Source organism: Triticum dicoccoides, chromosome 2A (assembly GCF_002162155.2).
Source record: "Triticum dicoccoides isolate Atlit2015 ecotype Zavitan chromosome 2A, WEW_v2.0, whole genome shotgun sequence".
Classification (NCBI taxonomy): Eukaryota; Viridiplantae; Streptophyta; class Magnoliopsida; order Poales; family Poaceae; genus Triticum; species Triticum dicoccoides.
The window spans coordinates 353182980-353199435 of NC_041382.1; positions in this window are offsets into that span (position 1 = coordinate 353182980).

Genomic DNA, 16456 nt, shown 5'->3' on the forward strand with positions numbered 1-16456 from the left:
TAGCATAAAAGGATACTTGAATAAGAATTCTTCAATGAAAGACCTCGGTCAAGCTGCTTATATATTGGGCATCAAGATCTATAGAGATAGATCAAGAGACTTAATTGGACTTTTACAAAGCACATACCTTGATAATGTTTTGAAGAAGTTCAAAATGGATCAAGCAAATAAAGGGTTCTTGCATGTATTACAAGGTACGAAGTTCAGTCAGACTCAACACCTGACCACTACAGAAGATAGAGAGAAAATGAAAGTCATTCCCTATGCTTCAGCCATAGGTTCTATCATGTATGTAATGCTGTGTACCAGACCTGATGTGTGCCTTGCTATTAGTTTAGCGGGGAGTTACCAAAGAAATCCAGGAGTGGATCACTGGACAGCGGTCAAGAATATCCTGAAATACCTAAAAAGGACTAAGGATATGTTTCTCGTTTATGGAGGTGACAAAGAGCTCGTCATAAACGGTTACGTCGATGCAAGCTATGACACTGATCCGGATGACTATAAGTCACGAACCGGATACGTATTTTTGTTAAATGGTGGAGCTGTCAGTTGGTGCAGTTCTAAGCAAAGCGTCGTGGCAGGATCTACGTGCGAAGCGGAATACATAGCTGCTTCGGAAGCAGCAAATGAAGGAGTTCATATCCGATCTAGGCATCATACCTAGTGCATCGGGTCCAATGAAAATCTTTTGTGACAATACTGGTACAATTGCCTTGGCAAAGGAATCTAGATTTCACAAGAGAACCAAGCACATCCAGAGACGCTTCAATTCCATCCGCGATCAAGTCCAGGAGGGAGACATAGAGATTTGCAAGATACATACAGATCTGGATGTTGTAGACCCATTGACTAAGCCTCTCTCACAAGGAAAACATGATCAACACCAAGACTCCATGGGTATTAGAATCATTACGATGTAATCTAGATTACTGACTCTAGTGCAAGTGGGAGACTGAAGGAAATATGCCCTAGAGGCAATAATAAAGTTGCTAATTATGTTTCCTTATATCATGAGAAATGTTTATTATTCATGCTAGAATTATATTAACCGGAAACTTAGTACATGTGTGAATATATAGACAAACAGAGTCTCACTAGTATGCCTCTACTTGACTAGCTCATTAATCGAAGATGGTTAAGTTTTAGACATGAGTTGTCATTTGATAAATGGGATCACATCATTAGAGAATGATGTGATTGACATGATCCATCCGTTAGCTTAGCACTATGATTGTTTAGTTTATTGCTATTGCTTTCTCCATAACTTATACATGTTCCTATGACTACGAGATTATGCAACTCCCGAATACTGGAGGAAACACTTAGTGTGCTATCAAACGTCACAACGTAACTGGGTGATTATAAAGATGCTCTCCAGGTGTCTCTGATGGTGTTTGTTGAGTTGGCATAGATCGAGATTAGGATTTGTCACTCCGATTGTCGGAGAGGTATCGCTGGGCCCTCTCGGTAATGCACATCACTATAAGCCTTGCAAGAAATGTGACTAATGAGTTAGTTGCGGAATGTTGCATTATAGAACGAGTAAAGAGACTTGCCGGTAACGATATTGAACTAGGTCTGATGATACCGACGATGGAATCTCAGGCAAGTAACTTACCGATGAGAAAGGGAATAACCTATGTTGTTATGCGGTTAGACCGATTAAGATCTTCATAGAATATGTAGGAACCAATATGAGCATCCAGGTTCCGCTATTGGTTATTGACTGAAGATGAGTCTCGGTCATGTCTACATAGTTCTCGAATTCGTAGTGTCCGCATGCTTAACGTTTGATGATGATATGTATTGTGTGTTATGTGATTTGATGTACCGAAGATAGTTCGGAGTCCCGAATGTGATCACGGACATGACGAGGAGTCTCGAAATGGTCGAGAAATAAAGATTGATATATTGGAAGGCTATATTCAGACATTGGAAAGGTTCTAAGTGGTTCGGGTATTTTTCGGCTTACCGGAGAGTTACGGGAATTCGCCGGGGGAAGTATTGGGCCTTCATGGGCTTTACTGGAAAGGAGAGAAGGGCCCCAAGGGGAGGCAGCACGCCCCCCATGGGCTGGTCCGAGTTGGACTAGGAGGTGGCGGCGCCCCCCTCTTTCCTTCTCCCTCTCCCTCTCCTTCCTTCTTCTCCTACTTGGACTAGGAATCCCCCATTTGGGCGCGCCCCTTGAGGCCGGCCCTCCTCCTCATCCCCTCCTATATATACGGGGGAGGGGGCACCCCATAGACACACAAGTTGATTTCTTAGCCGTGTGCGGTGGCCCTCTCCACAGATTTCCACCTCGGTCATATTGTCGTAGTGCTTAGGAGAAGTGCTGCGTCGGTAACTTCATCATCACCGTCACCACGCCGTCGTGCTGATGAAACTCTCCCTCAGCCTCAGCTAGATCTAGAGTTAGAGGGACATCATCGAGCTCAACGTGTGCAGATCGCGGAGGTGTCGTGTGTTCGGTCCTTGACCGGTCTGATCATGAAGACATTCGACTACATCAACCGCGTTACTTAACGCTTCCGTTTTCAGCCTACGAGGCTAGGTAGACACACTCTCCCCTCTCATTGCTATGCATCCCTAGATAGATTTTGCGTGATCATAGGAAATTTTTTGAAATACTGCGTTCCCCAACAGTGGTTGCTTTGGTAAATCCTCAAGAGTTGATGACATGAGATGAGATTACTCATCCCGTCACTACAAGAAGATAACTTGCCACAAATGCAAGAAACCTGGTCACTACATTACTGATTGTCCTTAGTGGGAGAAGGAATCAAAGAAGAAGAAATACAAGGAAGACAGTTCCGATGACTCAAAGAAGAAGAAGAAATCTTCAAAGTCCTCATCGTCAAAATCTTCAAAGTCTTCATCTCACAAGAAGAGCAACTCCAAAAAGGCTCAGGCATTCATTGGCAAGGAAATGGACTCTGAAGCTGAATTTGAGGAAAATGAGGAAGAGGAGGCATATGAGGAGTCAGACCCTGGTGTGGCGAGCCTAGCTCTCATTACTGCTTTTCGTCAGCAAGTCTATCTTCAACTCTAAGGAAAATGACTTCCCCAACACTGCTGACAACGGCGATGATGACTACGATCCCACCTATTGCTTCATGGCAAAAGGTGCCAAGGTACTCAAATATGCCTCCTCTGAATCAAGTGAGGATGAATTTGATGAAATTCTCAAGCCTAGCTATTCTAAACTTGCTAAGATTGTTGTGAAACAACAAAAGGCTTTTGAAAAGGTTCAAAATTTGCTAGACAAAAGCAATGACATGTTGGGTGAAGAAATGAATCGAAGTCAAACTGATAATATTCATAGACTTCAGTCTAAGTTTGATAACATTCAGAGTCATCATAACACTCTCTTAGCCAATCATGAGAAGCTTTCTTATGAATTTCTTCGAAGAAAGCAAGATCTTGATAAGATAAGGGTGAGTTATGAAGATCTTCAGAAGGAGCGTGATTCGTTGCTTGCTCAACAGATCAATTCCGCTCAGGATGAATTCATTCCACCATGTTTGAAATGCATTGAACCTGAATCTGCTAATTCTTCACCTGAAAGTTCAAATGCTTCTATTGCTGCAAATTCTTCTACTGTCTCTCTGGCACAAATTCCTTATCTAAGGATACCACAAGTATCACTAACAATGCAATGTTGAAGGAATTGTATGGGACATGCATGTACAAAAGCCTCAAAGGGCATCACGCTCTTTGTGACGTGCTTAAAAGAGCAGATCCTCAATAGGAACCCTAGGAAAGAGGGTATTGCCTTTAAGAGGAAACTCAATACTGATGTTACCTACTGGAAACCTGAGCAGTATCCCAAACCTCATGGGTTGCTGCAAAGGGACCTCTGCAGATCCATCCACTTTATCTGGCTTTACATGTGAATCTTTGTATTCTTCTGATGAGTCATTTGACTCCAACTATAAACTGTTCAAAAATCAGAATGGTGAAGTATTTGCTAGATATGTTGGAACTAACTGTAGGAAATGCCCCCCTATGAAGAAAATCTGGGTTCCCAAACGGTGCTTTGAAAGTCTTCAGGTGAATGTCATTATGACACCACCTGTGAAGAATAGGAACCCCAGATCAAATTCTTCATATGGACCAAAGTCTTCAGATGGATCCATGTCCTCATATGGACCAAATCCCTCACGAGGATCAAATTCCACATATGGATCAAAATCCTCATACGAACATCATTGTGCTAACACTTCTGTTTCGCAGGGAAAGCCTAAGGGCTATGAATATGTGCATTATAATTCAAATCATTATGTTCATAAGTCCTCGAAGAATTTCTCTACTTATTCATATGCTTACTCTAACCCCTCTTCTGTGAAATGAAGTGGACTGACTTCTATGCCACCTTTTTCTTACGGAGCTCGCAGAGTGATGAACTCTTTGCCACCCATCCAGATGTGGGTGGTGAATAAAAAGAACTAATCTCTTATGCAGGGTAAGGTCTCCAAACGAACTTAAACGTCTGAAGAATTTGCTAGAGACCTGAATATCCTTGACAGGACGCAAGCTAATCATGAAGAAATGAATATTCATTTCTCTCGTCCTTATACTGCTATATCTGTTGTACTGCTTGATGAAATTAAATATAATGAATTTGATGTCACATTCTTCACTTATGAAGTATATGTTGGAGATATGCCCTAGAGGCAATCATGTATGATGATATTTCCTATGTGTTTATGAATAAAGATAGTCCTTGGACATTATCAATGATGTGTATCAGCAAGTACGTGACTTGTTTGTGGGACTACACATTGTATGATGAACGTCCTAAAAGGTCCCTAGTCGAAAGCTTTGTGTGGACGCGCAGCCGACTAGACTAGCATATGACGCGGTCGATGGCTTGGTCTTACTAGCCATGGAGCATTGGATGCTAACTGTATAATATGGACTCGGAAGGATCTGGTCAGATTCGACGTAGTCAGATCCAAGTTGAGATAAGGTCCGAGTCAGATAGACCCAACTATGAGACACAGTGATATGTCATCTGTGAGTCTCTAGTACAACATACGTTCAATGTCCTAAGACCTGAGCTGGCGCATGTACCCGGGATGGTGACAGACTTGCTTTGGGACAACCAAACGCTACTCCGTGACTGGGTAGTTACAAAGGTAGGTTTCGGACTTGTCCAGACCCATGCTGTGAAGACATGGTCGAGCAAGATGGGATTTGCCACTCCGATCAGGAGAGATATACTCCGGGCCCCTCGTGTGATCCGACCAAGATAAGCATGGCCATGCGATTAGGATCATGAGACAATCCGGTTTTTTGTCAACATCACTGGAACGAGAAAGAGGTCGGGCTAGCACAAGGACGACAAACTCGCCTTGAGCCCGACAATATATATCGTGTGGAAAAGGGAACAAATGTGTGATGTACGAGTTCGCCTAACCAGCTTCATCAGACAGTTGGAGTCGGCATGCTTTGCTAGAGGCCGCAATCGACCAGCTGAGTCGGATGTGATATGACTCGTGACCAAGTGAACGAGAACCTAAGGGGTCGCGTGCTAAGGGAAGGACCTGTGAGGCTCGGTCCGACTCCACGTGTCAGAATTGATCCTACTCAGACTCGGATCCAGGCCGAACAGATTTTGGGCTTTAGGGTCCATGCGAGGCCCAAGTGTTGAGCCCACGACAGATGCCCATGTAAAGTGGGGGTGCGGCACACTCATGAGATTGATCGCTTGTGTGCTGTCACCAGGGTTTGCAAGTGTTGCGAATAGCCACCTCCACTCGACCGCCGACTGTGTGATAGGACCTAGCAGTCCGCCGGACGGTGTTCCTCCTGCACGCGCGGATACCGTTAGAGGCGATGCACTTGCGCCGCTCCGGTGAACCTGTACATGGGAACCGACAACCGGTTGTTCGAGGGAGATCGGACGAGGAGGAGACGCGCTGCCCCAACTCTTCTTCCGCTACACGGCACTGCGCATCTAGTGGTAACGATCTGTGATCCATCTTCCGTAGCATGTTCTTGGTTGTTCTGTGCACAGGAAAATTTTAATTTGCAGTCGACGCACCCTACCGTAGAACCCAACAGTGGTATCAGAGCCTCTGCTATAGGATTTGAATTTGGATCGTATGCATATTAGATATGTGGAGGCAATAGATGAGATCTGTTGTCGTTGATGAGATCGGCTGTGTGCATGGTTGATGAGACCAATTGCACATGGGGATCGATGTGGCTATGTTTTCTAATGATCGGAGTCGATGAGGTCATGGCACAACCTACTCCCGGACGTCCGAATAACCCACACACCCGAATACTCATACCGGAGCTGAGGAACCTGGATCATCCGGATGTACACCCAGATCATCCGGACCAAGCCGGGATCATCCGGACCTCCTCCCGGATGTCCGGCTAACCCTGACACTGACTTGGCTGAATTCTTGTTTCCGCCATAACTAATTCATCCGGAGTCTGTTTTTGACGTTCTTTAGCTCGTTTTGAAGCTCTTGACATCCCCCTTCCCACAAAAATACTACCATCACCATTTGACTCCATAAAGTTTTTGGAACTTTGGCATCTTTGTCTAGGGCTTCCACCATATCATCCGCTTTACCACCATCGAGTTTCGCAACCTAACCCATTTTGTTCCCCTTAGCATTTGTGGTTGTTTGAGTTGTGATTTCAGTCTCCTAAGGTGTTTAGGCTACTTAGGGATGGTTGCTTCTTCATCAACCACCACCACCACCATAACTTCCGCATAGGCTTCCCCACCATACACTTCCACCACCCCAACTTAACCCAAATTTGTTTGTGTTGTGAGTTGTGTCTCCTAAGGTGTTTCGGCTACTTAGGGACCGTGCTTCCAACACCGACACCCTGTATAGTCCACCACCTTACCCTCCATTTCCGCATTGCGTACTCCACAACCCATCATTGCCATTCCGCAATTCTATTGAGCTTCCGCAACACCACCACCACATCCCGCTACCACCATTTGACATTTGACATTTGAGATTTTGAGTTCGCGGTTTTTCCGTTTCCTAAGGTGTTTCGGCTACTTACAGACGAGTCTCCATCATCTAGGTATCTCCATCAAGATCACCGGCACTCATCATCGCCAAGGACGGTAACCTCCATTGTATATTCCCTTGCCATTGCATTGATAAACCCTAGCCCATTTTGCGTCACTTGGCTATCGAGACAAGCCATTTGAGTATTGCCGGCAATGTTACTTGTGCACATTAGTGATCTACACCATCCATTGCATACATACCAAATCTTATTGGTATCATCATATCATCTTATGTGCCACAAGTTTGTTCCCGCATATACATTATCGCTATCTTGGTTTGTGCATTGTGGCCATATCAAAAAAAAGGGAATAATCTTTTAAGCAAAAAGAGAGAGCAAAGAAGCTTGTAATCAAGTGCCATAGCATCATAGCACATTGCATATAAGATTGTCATATCCGATCATCTTGGATCATACCACCGGAACATCATACATATATAGCATACTTGGGATAGAAGTTGATACATTTTGGATATCATAGGTTGTGCACAAGTGTCGTATCCTCCTATTGAGAAATCGTGCTAGCGTCTCTCTTGAGTTGTGCAACACGAGAGTTATCTGTGGATTCCACATTTTGTGCTCATTCCTTGGTTGCACGACGCCATTTATCTATCCGTGTGTGTGTTTCCGTGTGCCACATATTGCTATTGGTCTAGTTGTTTCACTTGCGAATTTGTGAATCTCTTTCAACATTATTGACTCTTGCTAACATTTTACATCAATTTTTGTGTGCCACTATCCTCACCGAGCTCCACCATAAGCCTTATTTGTGTAGGTGTGAGAAATTGACAAGAACGATACCAATTGTGCTATTTCCTTGTTACATCATTGAGTGATCACTGATCCATCTTTAACTTCTGTCAAGGTACATTTGGTATAAGTTCTTCTCTTTCTCCCACTCATGCTCGAGTCTTGTGATGGATAGGCAAGGAATTTCATCTCCGGTCTTCGACAACAATGACGGAGTGAACAACTACATCACCAAAGCGTCCATCTTCGAACTACAACGAGCATCAAAAGCCGCACATTCTACCTTGCAAGAGCGCATCGAGAACCTCTCCATCGACATTCATCACTTCGAAGCAAGGAAAAGGGACTACATCAACCACAAGCTTTCCGCACAAAAGGACGAGCAAGATGCAAGGATGGAGGAGATGCGTACCTTATTGATCAACCGTTCTTCCCCTTCATCATCCTCAAGGCGGCGACATTCAAGTCACAAGTCCTCAGAGCACATTCAAGATGCAAGCGCAAGTCGTCCACGTCCACATCTCCATGGCGACCATCACCAACATCGTCATGAAGGGCAAGTCACCTCCAAGCAACTTGTACACGACGACGACGAACGACATCTACTACAAGCTCAAGTACGACAACGACACCATCATCATGACGATGCTCACCAAGCGCAAATGCACAAGTCCCATCAAGCCATACTTCACGCCAAGGCCTACCTTCATGAGCATAAGAGAAGACTGCGAGACGAGCACCACCAAGGCGGAGCTACGGCTACAACAACCACTTCGGCATCTTCGCCAAGTGCTATCAAGGCATATTCGCCTTTGGACGTACGGCATATTCGCCTACTTCTCGTGAGTTCGCATACATCGACATCATCAAGTACAATGCGACCACCTACGAGCGAGGGCGACACTTCCATCTTCGGAAGTCCCCCCAAGGAAGATGGCCGAACATGGGACATTCCCTTCGGTCATGGAGACGAGCTACGAGGTGCCACATCATATGGGCCTCCTACAACAAGACGGCAACAAGAAGGTCGAGCAAGGGCCATCCCCTTTGACCATGGCGACGAGCATGAACCTCTGCAACAACATGAATACGACGCCCTTATTGGACTCATACTCCGAGTCAAGCTACAAGACCGCACATGAGACCTTATCTTTGGTCTTGGAGGAGAGTGATGATGTGCCATCTTCAGCCTTCATCCACGGCTACGACTATGACATGATTGAGCATGGAGACATTTGCACCTACATCTCTTCGACACCCACATATGAAGAGATGGCCCAATTGCCATGTGAGGAGAGCCACCACCCCATGAGTGTCGGTGTACAAAAAGAGGGGTACACTTTTTGTACCCCTATAACTGTGCACGGGCAGTCTGAGCCACGGGCACCACTACACTGAGCAAGGCAAGGGAGGTGAGCCAAGGTAAGGCCGAAGCTCAGGAGAAGCAGAACGACGCCAAGACCAAGACCACAAAGAGCAAAGGGGACGAAGCGGACCCCCCTGGCAAGATCCTTGCCGGGAGGCGGTTTTAGCAAACCCAGCAAGATCCTTGCCGTGGCAGCTCGCCCCACACCTACGGAGTGGGTCACCCTTGAGTCCACTGCCCCCATGGGGCAAGGATTCGGGAGACATCCCCGTGGTGGCATACAGATCTTTGTGAAGACATTCAAGATCAGATACACCCTTTAGATGATGATGATCCTTGGCGGGATCCCAGCCAAGGAAGACCACAAGGCCCCCGACAAGAGCCTTGCCGGGGATGACAGCGGGTGCCACGGCAAGACCCTTGCCGGGGCCCCGACAAGGCCCTTGCCAAGAACACCCGTAGGGCCACCGTCAGGCCCACGCCAGTCAAACCTCCACCGCCGTTCGCATGCAGCTGCCGACTCAACCAGCTGGGCAGGCACCTGCGTGGAGGCATGCGGATCTTCGTGGAAACCCACCACTGCGCCATCTCACCTGCCTCCCTGCCTACATGGCACCGCAGGTGCCGCTGGCCAGGGCGCGTGTCAACACGAGAGGGAGCGGCGACGGACAAGGCAGGGCTCTCCCCCGTCCCTGATAAAGCAAGGACACCTGGGCAAGACACATTAAATGCGCCTTGTCATGTAATGCAAGGGATAACCTCGCATCGTTGTTCCCTTTCCACCTCCTGTGTGCCACTGTGGCCACCCCTTTTCCTATAAAAGGAGCCCCGAGGCGACCAGGAGGGGGATTCAGCTTTTTGGAGCTCCTCCCGCCCCATAGCTAGCTCAAGAACACAGATATACAATCCACCAAAGCAGGAGTAGGGTTTTACGCATCCTCGCGGGCCGAACCTGGGTAAACGAACTGTGTGCTACTGTTTGATCCGCTCTTCTCACGACCCCGCGCCCCGCAACCGTAGTAGGGATTCTTGTGATCCCATAGGTGTCGTTCCCACCGACATCTTTGGCGCGCCAGGTAGGGGGCACAGTTGTGAGAATCAGCTTTAGCAGTTAGTTCGACGCTTCTTCATTGTCATGGCGCCCAAGAAGAAGATTACGGTGGCGGTTGGCCCGTCGGAAGCCGGACATCCCGTCCCGACGCGGGCGAGAAGCGGACCGATCGCAGAAAGGAGCCGGGGCGCCGTTCGCGAACACCAACACCGTCCCAGCATCCGGAGTTTGGGAGGCGGCGATGTTCGTGCGCCTAGTAACAGGCCGCACGCTGCCAAATCCAAAGACGGAGCCAGGCCCTCCGCGGGTGGCGTGGGGCCTTCCAAGATCGCTACCACCCCGCCCGAAGCGTGATGCGAGGGCCTCCAAGACTCCCACGCCGGCGCCGACGGCGCGCTCCTCTCAAGCGGCGCGCGACAAACGGCGCAATCATGCCGAAGACCCCGGGCGTCGCCGCGGGAAGAGCCCAGAGGCCACTCCCGGGAGGTAGAAGACCTGCCCGCTCGCCGAGGCGCTGGTGAAGATGGCATGCGACCGCGGGGTCGTGATAGAGCTCCTTCTGACATGGTCAGAAGTCAAAGCGCGTCGCGATCCGTGCAGGTTTCACTGCCACCAACGCCAGCAGAAGCCCAGGCGCGCGCGCAGTTGCTCCTCGATTTTCCTCCCATTACGGGGAAACTCGACGAATGGAGAGCCACTATCCGAAGCCTTGTTGCAGTGGCCAACAAAGACTAACCGAGTCCGGTGGATCCCCCGGGTCGACGCTCCGACGGAGTCCCACGCACCAGTTGCTGGAAAGCCGGCGGCGCCGCGACCACGGTGCACTTGCCTCCTCCTCGCCCGGTACCGCGGACGCCAGCCCGTCGCGATGCTACGGGCGACGAAATATCCATAGCGTCGTCCGACCCGCAGACCCACTGTGACCAGCGCCAAGTCCTTCAGGAACGAGAACATGAAGACGCTCGAACCACTATCGAGTGCCGGCGCGGAGCGCGCCACCAGTCAGACAGGCGAGCAGGGCCTGCTATGAACCACCCGGCACCGGAAAGCCCTGGAGGCCTACCTTACGAGGTAGGCTGTCCGGCTTTTACCCGTGAGCTGCGGCAGTTCCAGTGGCCCACTCACCGCACCTTCAAACCTGACGTGGGCGAAAAGTACAGCGGCAAGACCCACCTGTGCGAGTTCCTCAGCATCTACACCATTTTGATGCAAGCTGCTGGAGCCCACGACGATAAGGTGCTTGTGAATTACTTTCCGTTGGCTCTTAAACCCAACGCCATGTCATGGTTGATGCACTTGCCGATAGCCTCTATTTCCTCCTGGTCGGATTTGCGCCATGAGTTTGTGGGCGCCTTCACTGGAGGCCACCAAGCCCATGGCCAAGAGAGTGACCTGCACGTCATTCCCCAGAAGGGAGGCGAGAGTCTTAGCAAGTATATACAGAGGTTCAGCCGGATACAGTACAATATCCCTGTTGTTCACCCTGCCGCCATCATCAGCGCGTTCCATCAGAACGTGCATAACCGCAAGATGCGCGAAGAGCTGGCAATGAACAAGGTGAAAGATGTATCAGAACTCTATGTTCTTGCTGACAGATGTGCCCGGGCTGAAGAAGGAAGGAAGTACCCCGGCGAAGACGCCGGCGTGGAAACCGACTCCTTAGATGAAGATACTGCCGCCCCGGTGAAGAAGGGCCGGCACCACAACTGGAAGCGCAAAGGTAAATCCGTGCTTGCCGTCGAGGGATCTGATGACACCGGCTCCACCAAGAAAACCAAGGCAGACGACCCCGGCAACGAAATTTCCAGATGTGTCGCCTGCCGGGCCTTGGCGGTTGCCGAGAAGCCAGGAAAGTCCGACAAGCGATACTGCAAGATCCATCGCACCAAAGGCCATGCTCTCCAAGACTGCCGACAGGTTGAGCTCCTCGCTAAGAAGCAGAGGGCTGAATATGAGAGGTGGGACAAGGAGAAGGGCCAAGACGGTGCTAAGGGGTCCGGCAAGAAGCATGATGACCAGGCAGGCCGTCGCGGCAAGGATAAACAACAGGAGAGGCCCGCCCGGGGCCGTGACAAAAAGCCAGAAGACGATGATCACGAAGAGGACGACGAATCTGGCGACCAAGAGTTTCAGAAAGCTATAGAGGCCATGTGCATCGACGGCGGCGCCTCGCTGCATACTTCTCACCGCCAGCTTAAACAATGGGCGCGAGAGATTACAGCGGCAGAGCCGTCGTTTGATGCCCAAAGGCCGCTGAAGTGGTCCAGCACACCTATCATTTTTGAGACTGAGGATCACCCTGATCGCACTTCTGCGGTCGGGTGCTTGCCATTGTTGGTTTCACCAACAATACGCAACCTCAAGGTGACAGAGATGCTAGTCGATGGCGGGGCCGGTCTGAACTTGATCTCGCCTGCCGTGATCGAGAAACTGCAGATTCCTAATGAAGACCTCGAAGAGACGGGCACGTTTTAGGGGGTCAACCCGGGAAGAAGCCAACCTAAGGGAAAGGTCACGCTGCCCGTGACTTTTGGTAGCGATCTGAACTACAGGATGGAGAGGATCGTGTTTGATGTTGCCAAGATCCCCTTGCCCTACAACTGGATCCTTGGCCGCCCAGCGCTGGCCAAGTTCATGGCGGCGTCACACTACGCCTACAACACCCTGAAGATGCCAGAACCTGTGACGATCATCACCATCCCCTCCGATAAGAAAGATGCGCTGATTTGCGCTGACCAACTATACCAGCAAGCAGTTGCAGCAGCTGCCGCCACTAGGGCACTTGCTCCTGCCGCTGGGACCTCGGGAGGGAAGAAGAAGAAGACCGGTGAGACCTCGGACACCCACTCCGGCAAGCGCACCTCTTCGGAGTGTAGCGCTCCCGTCGAGGAGTGCTAGAGAGCTCCACCGGCGGAAACAAGAAGCCCAGGGCCATACCGCCGGGAACCAAGAAGGTTTCTGTCAATGAGGACGGCACGGGAGGGGTTTTCACCATAAGCTCCGCCCTTGACGACAAATAGGAAGACGCGCTCGTCACCTTCCTGTGGGCGAATGTCGATGTGTTTGCATGGCAAGCTTCCGACATCCCCGGCATTCCCAGGGAGGTGATTGAGCACCACCTTGCTGTTTGCCCTCATGCGCGGCCCGTCAAGCAGAAGGTCAAAAAGCAAGCTTTGGAACGACAAGAGTTCATCACAGAGGAGATCCGGAAACTAGAAGTAGCGGGTTTGGTAAGAGGAGTGCTCCATCCAACATTGTTGGCCAATCCGGTCATAGTGCGCAAGGCTAATGGGAAGTGGAGGCTGTGTATTGATTACATAGATATCAATAAGGCTTGTCTTAAGGACCCCTTCCCTTTGCCGCGCATCGACCAGATTGTTGACTGCACAGCTGGGTGTGATCTGTTGTCATTCCTCGATGCCTACTCCGGCTACCACCAGATCTTCATGACAAGAGAAGACGAAGAGAAAACAGCATTCATCACCCCATGTGGTACGTATTGTTTCATGCGGATGCCTTTCGGGTTGAAGAGTGTTGGTTCGACGTTTGCAAGGGTGGTCCAAATTGGTTTTGAACCCCAGCTCCATAGAAATATGGAAGCTTATATGGATGACATAGTGGTCAAAACCAAGGACAGGGCAACCCTCATACCGGATTTGCGAGAAACATTTGCAAACCTGCGCAAGATCAATCTCAAGCTGAACCCTGAGAAGTGCATCTTTGGCGTCCCGTCCGGCAAGCTTCTCGGGTTCTTCGTGTCACAGCGTGGGATAGAGGCCAATCCGGACAAGATCAAAGCTATAGAGCAGATTGAAGCACCCAAGCGAATCAAGGATGTGCGTCGGCTTGCTGGTTGCGTCGCCGCCATGGGTAGATTCATTTCCAAGTCTGCCGAGCGCGCCCTTCCCTTTTTCAAGATCCTGAAAAAGGTGGGCCCGATGGAGTGGACGCTAGAAGCCAAAGCAGCATTGCAAGATTTGAAGAAGTACCTCTCCTCCGCGCCAATACTAGTTGCGCCTAGGCCACAGGAGCCGTTGCTGCTATACCTGGCGGCAACGAACCAGGTGGTCAGCGCCGCACTAGTGGCGCAGAGAGAGGTTGGCGACGAGGTAATGGCAGCGACAGAGGCCGACACCACCAATGCAGAGATGACACAGCCAGTTGAAGTGCCGCCGAAGAAGAAAATGATGCAGCACTCGGTCTAGTTTGTTAGTTCCCTCCTACAGGGAGCTAGATCAAGGTACTCCGGCATGCAGAAACTACTCTTCGGCCTTCCTATGGCCTCGAGGAAGCTGCACCACTACTTCCAGGCACACGAGATCACTGTCGTCACTCGCCTCCCTCTGCAACGGGTATTGCACAATCCAGATGCAACGGGAAGAATTGTGGAATGGGCACTAGAGTTGTCCAGCTTTGGTCTCAAGTTTGAAAGTACTTCGACGATTCAGAGCCGAGTCCTGGCGGAGTTCATTGGAGAGTGGACCACAACGCCTGACGAAGAAGCCCAAGAGACTGCTCTCCCCGGCAAGGAGGCAAGTTGCAGTTGGATCATGTACTTTGATGGAGCTTTCTCCTTACACGGCGCCGGGGCTGGCGTACTGCTTGTCGCGCCCACCAGAGAGCACCTCAAGTACGTGATCCATATGCACTTCCCCAGGGAGGTGTCAACAAACAATACGGTAGAGTATGAAGGGCTGCTTGCCGGTCTTAGGATCGCGGCGGACCTCGGGATCAAGAAGCTCATCGTGAGGGGCGACTCATAGCTCGTCGTCAAGCAAGTCAACAAGGACTACCAGAGCCCGTTGATGAAGGCCTATGTCGATGAAGTGAGAAAGCTGGAAGAGTGTTTCGACGGTATACAGGCTGAATACGTTCCCCGAGTGGGGAACGATATCGCCGATTACCTGTCAAAACGCGCTGCCCTCAAGCTACCTGTGGAACCAAGTACCTTTGTGCTCTAGCTAACTCAACCATCCGTTGATCCATCAATAGAGCAGAACAAGAGGAGGAAATCATGACCCGGCAAGTACCATCCCGCCGAGCTCCCCGGAGCCGCCGGCAAGGATGTTGCCGGGGACACTGAGCCCGCCACGGGATGGCTAGCTCCGGCGGAGCGTCAAGCTCTTGCCGTCGAGACAGCCGCTCCTATAGCGGAGGAAATGCCTTTAGTCCTCGCCGTCGAGCCCCAGGCTCCAGCGTGGGCACAGCATACCGTCCAATTCCTCCAAACAGGGGAACTTCCCGAAGAGCAGGAAGAAGTGGAAAAAGTAACTCGTCGCTCTACCATGTACCAGTTCGTTGATGACGTCTTGTACAGAAAGAGGCCGAACTATGTGAAATTGAAGTGTATCCCTCGGGAGGAAGGACTGGAGCTGTTGGCGGAGATACACGGAGGCATATGTGGATCCCACATCGGGTCAAGGGCCCTTGTCGGCAAGGCATTTCGGTAAGGCTTCTTCTGGCCCACCGCCCTCTAGGATGCGATGACACTAGTCACCAGGTGTAAAGCGTGTCAGTTCCATTCAAAGAAGCTTCATTAGCCAGCTCAAGCCCTTCAAACCATTCCTCTCTCCTGGGCCTTCTTGGTCTGGGGGCTCGACATACTGGGCCCTTTCCCTCGCGCTGTCGGGGGCTTTGAGTACTTGTACGTTGCAATTGACAAGTTCACAAAGTGGCCGGAGGTGGAGGCAGTGAGGAAGGTCACAGCTCAGTCAGCCGTCAAGTTCTTCAAGGGACTAGTGTGCCGTTTTGGTGTACCCAACAAGGTCATCACCGACAACGGCACATAGTTCACAAGCCGCACCTTCATGCAATATACCCAAGACCACGGCAGCAAAGTCTGTTTCGCTTCCGTTGCTCACCCACGAAGCAATGGTCAAGCTGAGAGGGCAAACGCTGAAGTACTGCGAGGCTTAAGGACCAAGACCTTTGACAGGCTGCACAAGAGTGGAAGGCGCTGGATTGATGAGTTGCCGACGGTTCTTTGGTCGATCAGGACGACGTCAAATCGAGCCACCGGCCAGACACCCTTTGCCCTAGTATACGGGGCAGAAGCAGTTCTCCCCACTGAACTCATATACGGGTCACCTCGAGTGCTCGCTTATGATGAGATTGAGCAAGAGCAACTGCGGCAAGATGACGCAATGCTCCTTGAGGAAGATCGTCTTCGGGCGGCTGTGAGAGCAGCACGCTACCAGCAAGCCTTGCGCCGCTACCATAGCCGCAAGGTTCATGCCCGA